The sequence below is a fragment of the Colletes latitarsis genome, unplaced genomic scaffold (assembly GCF_051014445.1).
Source record: "Colletes latitarsis isolate SP2378_abdomen unplaced genomic scaffold, iyColLati1 scaffold0006, whole genome shotgun sequence".
NCBI classification, from domain to species: Eukaryota; Metazoa; Arthropoda; class Insecta; order Hymenoptera; family Colletidae; genus Colletes; species Colletes latitarsis.
In genome coordinates, this window is record NW_027488366.1 from 11,437,579 (window position 1) to 11,447,788 (window position 10,210).

Genomic DNA, 10,210 nt, shown 5'->3' on the forward strand with positions numbered 1-10,210 from the left:
TGATTCAAACCAGAGAAAATCAAGGATCTGGCCAACAAGTATGCGAAGAGGGCAAAATCATGAGCCAGATGCGGGCATAACCCGGACCTAACCCAGACCTAATCGGTTTTATCCTCTAAAATATTGATCGAAAACAAGTTTAATTGTCTGTTTCAGTGTGGTACCACATTACTACCTGATTCAAACAAGATAAAACCAGGGTTCTGGTCAACAGGAATGCGGAAAAGGCAAAATCATGAGCGTGATGTGGACATAACCCGTACCTAACCCAGACCTAACCAGTGTTATCCTCTAAAATATTGATCGAAACCAGGTTTCATTGACTGTTTCAGTGTAGTACCACAGTACTACGTGATTCAAACCAGAGAAAACCAAGGATCTGGCCTACAAGTATGCGAAGAAGGCAAAATCATGAGCCAGATGCGGGCATAACCCAGACCTAACCCAGACCTTACCGGTGTTACCGACTAAAATACTGACCGAATCCAGGTTTAATTGGCTGTCTCAGTGTGGTACCACATTACTACGTGATTCAATCCAGAGAAAACCAAGGATCTGGCCAACAAGTATGCGGAAAAGGCAAAATCATGAGCCAGATGCGGGCATAACCCAGACCTAACCCAGACCTTACCGGTGTTACCGACTACAATACTGACCGAATCCAGGTTTAATTGGCTGTCTCAGTGTGGTACCACATTACTACGTGATTCAAACCAGAGAAGACCAAGGATCTGGCCAACAGGTATGCGGAAAAGGCAAAATCATGAGCCACATGCGGGCATAACCCAGACCTGACCCAGACCTAACCGGTGTTATCCTCTAAAATACTGACCGAATCCTGGCTTAATTGACTGTAACTGTTTGGTACCACGTTGCTACGTGATTCAAACCCGAAAAAACACAGGATCTGGCCAACAAGTATGCGAAGAAGGCAAAATCGTGGGCCAGATGTGGACATAACCCATTTCTAACCCAGACCTAACCGGTTTTATCCTCTAAAATATTGATTGAAACCAGGTTTAATTGACTGTTTCAATGTGGTACCACATTACTACGTGATTCAAACCAGAGAAAACCAAGGATCTGGCCAACAAATTTGCGAAGAGGGCAAAATCATGAGCCAGATACGGGCATAACCCAGACCTAACCCATACCTAACCGGTGTTATCCTCTAAAATACTGATCGAAACCAGGTTCAATAGTCTGTTTCAGTGTGGTACCACATTACTACGTGATTCAAACCAGAGAAAACCAAGGATCTGGTCAACAGGTATGCGGAAAAGGCAAAATCATGAGCCACATGCGGGCATAACCCAGACCTAACCCAGACCTAACCGGTGTTATCCTCTGAAATATTGATCGAAACCAGGTTTAATTGTCTGTTTCATTGTGGTACCACATTACTACGTGATTCAAACCAGAGAAAACCAAGGATCTGGCCAACAAGTATGCGAAGAAGGCAAAATCATGAGCCAGATGCTGGCATAACCCGGACCTAACCCAGACCTAACCGGTTTTATCCTCTAAAATATTGATCGAAAACAAGTTTAATTGTCTGTTTCAGTGTGGTACCTCATTACTACCTGATTCAAACAAGATAAAACCAAGGTTCTGGTCAACAGGAATGCGGAAAAGGCAAAATCATGAGCCAGATGCGGGCATAACCCAGACCTAACCCAGACCTTACCGGTGTTACCGACTAAAATACTGACCGAATCCAGGTTTAATTGGCTGTTTCAGTGTGGTACCACATTACTACGTGATTCAAACCCGAAAAAACCCAGGATCTGGCCAACAAGTATGCGGAAAAGGCAAAATCATGAGCCAGATGCGGGCATAACCAAGACCTAACCCAGACCTAACCGGTGTTATCCTCTAAAATATTGATCGAAAACCAGGTTTAATGGACCGTTTCAGTGTGGTACCACATTACTACGTGAATCAAACCCGAAAAACCCCAGGATCTGTGCAACAAGTATGCGAAGAAGGTAAAATCATGAGATAGATGAGGGCATAACCCAGTCCTAACGCAGGCCTAACCGTTGTTACCGACTAAAATACTGACCGAATCCAAGTTTAATTTACTGCTATTTCGTGGTACCACATTCCTGTGTGATTCAAACCCGAAAAAACCAAGGATCTGGCCAACAAGTATGCGAAGAAGGCAAAATCATGAGCCAGATGCGGGCATAACCCAGACCTAACCCAGAGCTAACCGGTGTTATCCTCTAAAATATTGATCGAAACCAGGTTTAATTGACTGCTTCAGTGTGGTACCACATTACTACGTGATTCAAACCCGAAACAACCCAGGATCTGGCCAACAAGTATGCGAAGAAGGCAAAATCATGAGCCAGATGCGGGCATAACCCGGACCTAACCCAGACCTAACCGGTTTTATCCTCCAAAATATTGATCGAAAACAAGTTTAATTGTCTGTTTCAGTGTGGTACCACATTACTACCTGATTCAAACAAGGTAAAACCATGGTTCTGGTCAGCAAGAATGCGGAAATGCAAAATCATGAGCCAGATGTGGACATAACCCAGACCTAACCGTTGTTATCCCCTAAAATGTGGATCAAAACCAGGTTTAATTGACTGTTTCAGTGTGGTACCCCATTACTCCGTGATTGAAACCAGAGAAAACCAAGGATCTGGCCAACAAGTATGCGAAGAAGGTAAAATCATGAGCCAGATGCGGGCATAAACCAGACCTAACCCAGACCTAACCGGTGTTACCGACTAAAATACTGACCGATTCCAGGTTTAATTGACTGTTTCAGTGTAGTGCCACATTACTATATGATTCAAACCCGAAAAAACACAAGATCTGACCAAGAAGTATATGAAAAAGGCGAAATCATGAGCGAGGTGTGGGCATAACACAGGCCTAAACTAGACCTAATCGGTGTTATCCTCTAAAATATTGATCGAAACCAGGTTTAATTGACTGTTTCACTGTGGTACCACATTACTACGTGATTCGAACCCGAAAAAACCCAGGATCTGGCCAACAAGAATGCGGACAAGGCAAAACCATGAGCCAGATGCGGGTATAACCCAGACTTAACCCAGACCTATCTGGTGTTACCGACTAAAATACTGACCGAATCCAGCTTTAATTGACTGTTACTGTGTGGCACCACATTACTACGTGATTCAAACCCGAAAAAACCCAGGTCCTGTCCAACAAGTATGCGAAGTAGGCTAAATCATGAGCCAGATGCGGGCATAACCCAGACCTAACCCAGACCTAACCGGTGTTATCCTCTAAAATATTGATCGAAACCAGGTTCAATAGTCTGTTTCAGTGTGGAACCACATTACTACGTGATTCAAACCAGAGAAAACCAAGGATCTGGCCAACAGGTATGCGGAAAGGCAAAATCATGAGCCACATGCGGGCATAAGCCAGACCTAACCCAGACCTAACCGGTTTTATCCTAGAAAATATTGATCGAAACCAAGTTTAATGGACTGTTTCGCTGTGGTACCACATTATAACGTGATTCAAACCAGAGAAAACCAAGGATCTGTGCAACAAGTATGCGAAGAAGGTAAAATCATGAGATAGATGAGGGCATAACCCAGACCTAACGCAGGCCTAACCGTTGTTACCGACTAAAATACTGACCGAATCCAGGTTTAATTTACTGCTATTTCGTGGTACCACATTCCTGTGTGATTCAAACCCGAAAAAACCAAGGATCTGGCCAACAAGTATGCGAAGAAGGCAAAATCATGAGCCAGATGCGGGCATAACCCAGACCTAACCCAGAGCTAACCGGTGTTATCCTCTAAAATATTGATCGAAACCAGGTTTAATTGACTGCTTCAGTGTGGTACCACATTACTACGTGATTCAAACCCGAAACAACCCAGGATCTGGCCAACAAGTATGCGAAGAAGGCAAAATCATGAGCCAGATGCGGGCATAACCCGGACCTAACCCAGACCTAACCGGTTTTATCCTCCAAAATATTGATCGAAAAAAAGTTTAATTGTCTGTTTCAGTGTGGTACCACATTACTACCTGATTCAAACAAGATAAAACCATGGTTCTGGTCAGCAAGAATGCGGAAATGCAAAATCATGAGCCAGATGTGGACATAACCCAGACCTAACCGTTGTTATCCCCTAAAATGTGGATCAAAACCAGGTTTAATTGACTGTTTCAGTGTGGTACCCCATTACTCCGTGATTGAAACCAGAGAAAACCAAGGATCTGGCCAACAAGTATGCGAAGAAGGTAAAATCATGAGCCAGATGCGGGCATAAACCAGACCTAACCCAGACCTAACCGGTGTTACCGACTAAAATACTGACCGATTCCAGGTTTAATTGACTGTTTCAGTGTAGTACCACATTACTATATGATTCAAACCCGAAAAAACACAAGATCTGACCAAGAAGTATATGAAAAAGGCGAAATCATGAGCGAGGTGTGGGCATAACACAGGCCTAAACTAGACCTAATCGGTGTTATCCTCTAAAATATTGATCGAAACCAGGTTTAATTGACTGTTTCACTGTGGTACCACATTACTACGTGATTCGAACCCGAAAAAACCCAGGATCTGGCCAACAAGAATGCGGACAAGGCAAAACCATGAGCCAGATGCGGGTATAACCCAGACTTAACCCAGACCTATCTGGTGTTACCGACTAAAATACTGACCGAATCCAGCTTTAATTGACTGTTACTGTGTGGCACCACATTACTACGTGATTCAAACCCGAAAAAACCCAGGTCCTGTCCAACAAGTATGCGAAGTAGGCTAAATCATGAGCCAGATGCGGGCATAACCCAGACCTAACCCAGACCTAACCGGTGTTATCCTCTAAAATACTGACCGAATCCTGGCTTAATTGACTGTAACTGTTTGGTACCACGTTGCTACGTGATTCAAACCCGAAAAAACACAGGATCTGGCCAACAAGTATGCGAAGAAGGCAAAATCGTGGGCCAGATGTGGACATAACCCATTTCTAACCCAGACCTAACCGGTTTTATCCTCTAAAATATTGATTGAAACCAGGTTTAATTGACTGTTTCAATGTGGTACCACATTACTACGTGATTCAAACCAGAGAAAACCAAGGATCTGGCCAACAAATTTGCGAAGAGGGCAAAATCATGAGCCAGATACGGGCATAACCCAGACCTAACCCATACCTAACCGGTGTTATCCTCTAAAATACTGATCGAAACCAGGTTCAATAGTCTGTTTCAGTGTGGTACCACATTACTACGTGATTCAAACCAGAGAAAACCAAGGATCTGGTCAACAGGTATGCGGAAAAGGCAAAATCATGAGCCACATGCGGGCATAACCCAGACCTAACCCAGACCTAACCGGTGTTATCCTCTGAAATATTGATCGAAACCAGGTTTAATTGTCTGTTTCATTGTGGTACCACATTACTACGTGATTCAAACCAGAGAAAACCAAGGATCTGGCCAACAAGTATGCGAAGAAGGCAAAATCATGAGCCAGATGCTGGCATAACCCGGACCTAACCCAGACCTAACCGGTTTTATCCTCTAAAATATTGATCGAAAACAAGTTTAATTGTCTGTTTCAGTGTGGTACCACATTACTACCTGATTCAAACAAGATAAAACCAAGGTTCTGGTCAACAGGAATGCGGAAAAGGCAAAATCATGAGCCAGATGCGGGCATAACCCAGACCTAACCCAGACCTTACCGGTGTTACCGACTAAAATACTGACCGAATCCAGGTTTAATTGGCTGTTTCAGTGTGGTACCACATTACTACGTGATTCAAACCCGAAAAAACCCAGGATCTGGCCAACAAGTATGCGGAAAAGGCAAAATCATGAGCCAGATGCGGGCATAACCAAGACCTAACCCAGACCTAACCGGTGTTATCCTCTAAAATATTGATCGAAAACCAGGTTTAATGGACTGTTTCAGTGTGGTACCACATTACTACGTGAATCAAACCCGAAAAACCCCAGGATCTGTGCAACAAGTATGCGAAGAAGGTAAAATCATGAGATAGATGAGGGCATAACCCAGTCCTAACGCAGGCCTAACCGTTGTTACCGACTAAAATACTGACCGAATCCAAGTTTAATTTACTGCTATTTCGTGGTACCACATTCCTGTGTGATTCAAACCCGAAAAAACCAAGGATCTGGCCAACAAGTATGCGAAGAAGGCAAAATCATGAGCCAGATGCGGGCATAACCCAGACCTAACCCAGAGCTAACCGGTGTTATCCTCTAAAATATTGATCGAAACCAGGTTTAATTGACTGCTTCAGTGTGGTACCACATTACTACGTGATTCAAACCCGAAACAACCCAGGATCTGGCCAACAAGTATGCGAAGAAGGCAAAATCATGAGCCAGATGCGGGCATAACCCGGACCTAACCCAGACCTAACCGGTTTTATCCTCCAAAATATTGATCGAAAACAAGTTTAATTGTCTGTTTCAGTGTGGTACCACATTACTACCTGATTCAAACAAGGTAAAACCATGGTTCTGGTCAGCAAGAATGCGGAAATGCAAAATCATGAGCCAGATGTGGACATAACCCAGACCTAACCGTTGTTATCCCCTAAAATGTGGATCAAAACCAGGTTTAATTGACTGTTTCAGTGTGGTACCCCATTACTCCGTGATTGAAACCAGAGAAAACCAAGGATCTGGCCAACAAGTATGCGAAGAAGGTAAAATCATGAGCCAGATGCGGGCATAAACCAGACCTAACCCAGACCTAACCGGTGTTACCGACTAAAATACTGACCGATTCCAGGTTTAATTGACTGTTTCAGTGTAGTACCACATTACTATATGATTCAAACCCGAAAAAACACAAGATCTGACCAAGAAGTATATGAAAAAGGCGAAATCATGAGCGAGGTGTGGGCATAACACAGGCCTAAACTAGACCTAATCGGTGTTATCCTCTAAAATATTGATCGAAACCAGGTTTAATTGACTGTTTCACTGTGGTACCACATTACTACGTGATTCGAACCCGAAAAAACCCAGGATCTGGCCAACAAGAATGCGGACAAGGCAAAACCATGAGCCAGATGCGGGTATAACCCAGACTTAACCCAGACCTATCTGGTGTTACCGACTAAAATACTGACCGAATCCAGCTTTAATTGACTGTTACTGTGTGGCACCACATTACTACGTGATTCAAACCCGAAAAAACCCAGGTCCTGTCCAACAAGTATGCGAAGTAGGCTAAATCATGAGCCAGATGCGGGCATAACCCAGACCTAACCCAGACCTAACCGGTGTTATCCTCTAAAATATTGATCGAAACCAGGTTCAATAGTCTGTTTCAGTGTGGAACCACATTACTACGTGATTCAAACCAGAGAAAACCAAGGATCTGGCCAACAGGTATGCGGAAAGGCAAAATCATGAGCCACATGCGGGCATAAGCCAGACCTAACCCAGACCTAACCGGTTTTATCCTAGAAAATATTGATCGAAACCAAGTTTAATGGACTGTTTCGCTGTGGTACCACATTATAACGTGATTCAAACCAGAGAAAACCAAGGATCTGTGCAACAAGTATGCGAAGAAGGTAAAATCATGAGATAGATGAGGGCATAACCCAGACCTAACGCAGGCCTAACCGTTGTTACCGACTAAAATACTGACCGAATCCAGGTTTAATTTACTGCTATTTCGTGGTACCACATTCCTGTGTGATTCAAACCCGAAAAAACCAAGGATCTGGCCAACAAGTATGCGAAGAAGGCAAAATCATGAGCCAGATGCGGGCATAACCCAGACCTAACCCAGAGCTAACCGGTGTTATCCTCTAAAATATTGATCGAAACCAGGTTTAATTGACTGCTTCAGTGTGGTACCACATTACTACGTGATTCAAACCCGAAACAACCCAGGATCTGGCCAACAAGTATGCGAAGAAGGCAAAATCATGAGCCAGATGCGGGCATAACCCGGACCTAACCCAGACCTAACCGGTTTTATCCTCCAAAATATTGATCGAAAAAAAGTTTAATTGTCTGTTTCAGTGTGGTACCACATTACTACCTGATTCAAACAAGATAAAACCATGGTTCTGGTCAGCAAGAATGCGGAAATGCAAAATCATGAGCCAGATGTGGACATAACCCAGACCTAACCGTTGTTATCCCCTAAAATGTGGATCAAAACCAGGTTTAATTGACTGTTTCAGTGTGGTACCCCATTACTCCGTGATTGAAACCAGAGAAAACCAAGGATCTGGCCAACAAGTATGCGAAGAAGGTAAAATCATGAGCCAGATGCGGGCATAAACCAGACCTAACCCAGACCTAACCGGTGTTACCGACTAAAATACTGACCGATTCCAGGTTTAATTGACTGTTTCAGTGTAGTACCACATTACTATATGATTCAAACCCGAAAAAACACAAGATCTGACCAAGAAGTATATGAAAAAGGCGAAATCATGAGCGAGGTGTGGGCATAACACAGGCCTAAACTAGACCTAATCGGTGTTATCCTCTAAAATATTGATCGAAACCAGGTTTAATTGACTGTTTCACTGTGGTACCACATTACTACGTGATTCGAACCCGAAAAAACCCAGGATCTGGCCAACAAGAATGCGGACAAGGCAAAACCATGAGCCAGATGCGGGTATAACCCAGACTTAACCCAGACCTATCTGGTGTTACCGACTAAAATACTGACCGAATCCAGCTTTAATTGACTGTTACTGTGTGGCACCACATTACTACGTGATTCAAACCCGAAAAAACCCAGGTCCTGTCCAACAAGTATGCGAAGTAGGCTAAATCATGAGCCAGATGCGGGCATAACCCAGACCTAACCCAGACCTAACCGGTGTTATCCTCTAAAATATTGATCGAAACCAGGTTCAATAGGCTGTTTCAGTGTGGTACCACATTACTACGTGATTCAAACCAGGGAAAACCAAGGATCTGGCCAACAGGTATGCGGAAAGGCAAAATCATGAGCCACATGCGGGCATAAGCCAGACCTAACCCAGACCTAACCGGTTTTATCCTAGAAAATATTGATCGAAACCAAGTTTAATGGACTGTTTCGCTGTGGTACCACATTATAACGTGATTCAAACCAGAGAAAACCAAGGATCTGGCCAACAAGTATGCCAAGAAGGCAAAATCATGAGCCAGATGCGGGCATAACCCAGACCTAACCCAGACGTGACCGTTGTTATCCTCTAAAATATTGATCGAAACCAGGTTTAGTTGACTGTTTCACTGTGGTACCACATTACTACGTGATTCAAACCAGAGAAAACGAAGGATCTGGCCAACAAGTATGCGGAAAAGGCAAAGTCATGAGCCACATGCGGGCATAAGGCAGACCTAACCCAGACCGATCCGGTGTTATCCTCTAAAATATTGATCGAAACCAGGTCTAATTGTCTGTTTCAGTGTGGTACCACAATACTACGTGATTCAAACCCGAAAAAATCCAGGATCTGGCCAACAAATTTGCGAAGAAGGCAAAATCATGAGCCAGATGCGGGCATTACCCAGACCTAACCCAGACCTAACCGGTGTTATCCTCTAAAATATTGATCGAAACCAGGTTTAGTTGTCTGTTTCAGTGTGGTACCACAATACTACGTGATTCAAACCCGAAAAAATCCAGGATCTGGCCAACAAGTATGCCAAGAAGGCAAAATCATGAGCCAGATGCGGGCGTAACCCAGACCTAACCCAGACCTAACCGGTGTTACCGACTAAAATACTGACCGAATCCAGCTTTAATTGACTGTTACTGTGTGGCACCACATTACTACGTGATTCAAACCCGAAAAAACCCAGGTCCTGTCCAACAAGTATGCGAAGTAGGCTAAATCATGAGCCAGATGCGGGCATAACCCAGACCTAACCCAGACCTAACCGGTGTTATCCTCTAAAATATTGATCGAAACCAGGTTCAATAGTCTGTTTCAGTGTGGTACCACATTACTACGTGATTCAAACCAGAGAAAACCAAGGATCTGGCCAACAGGTATGCGGAAAGGCAAAATCATGAGCCACATGCGGGCATAACCAAGACCTAACCCAGACCTAACCGGTGTTATCCTCTAAAATATTGATCGAAAACCAGGTTTAATGGACTGTTTCAGTGTGGTACCACATTACTACGTGAATCAAACCCGAAAAACCCCAGGATCTGTGCAACAAGTATGCGATGAAG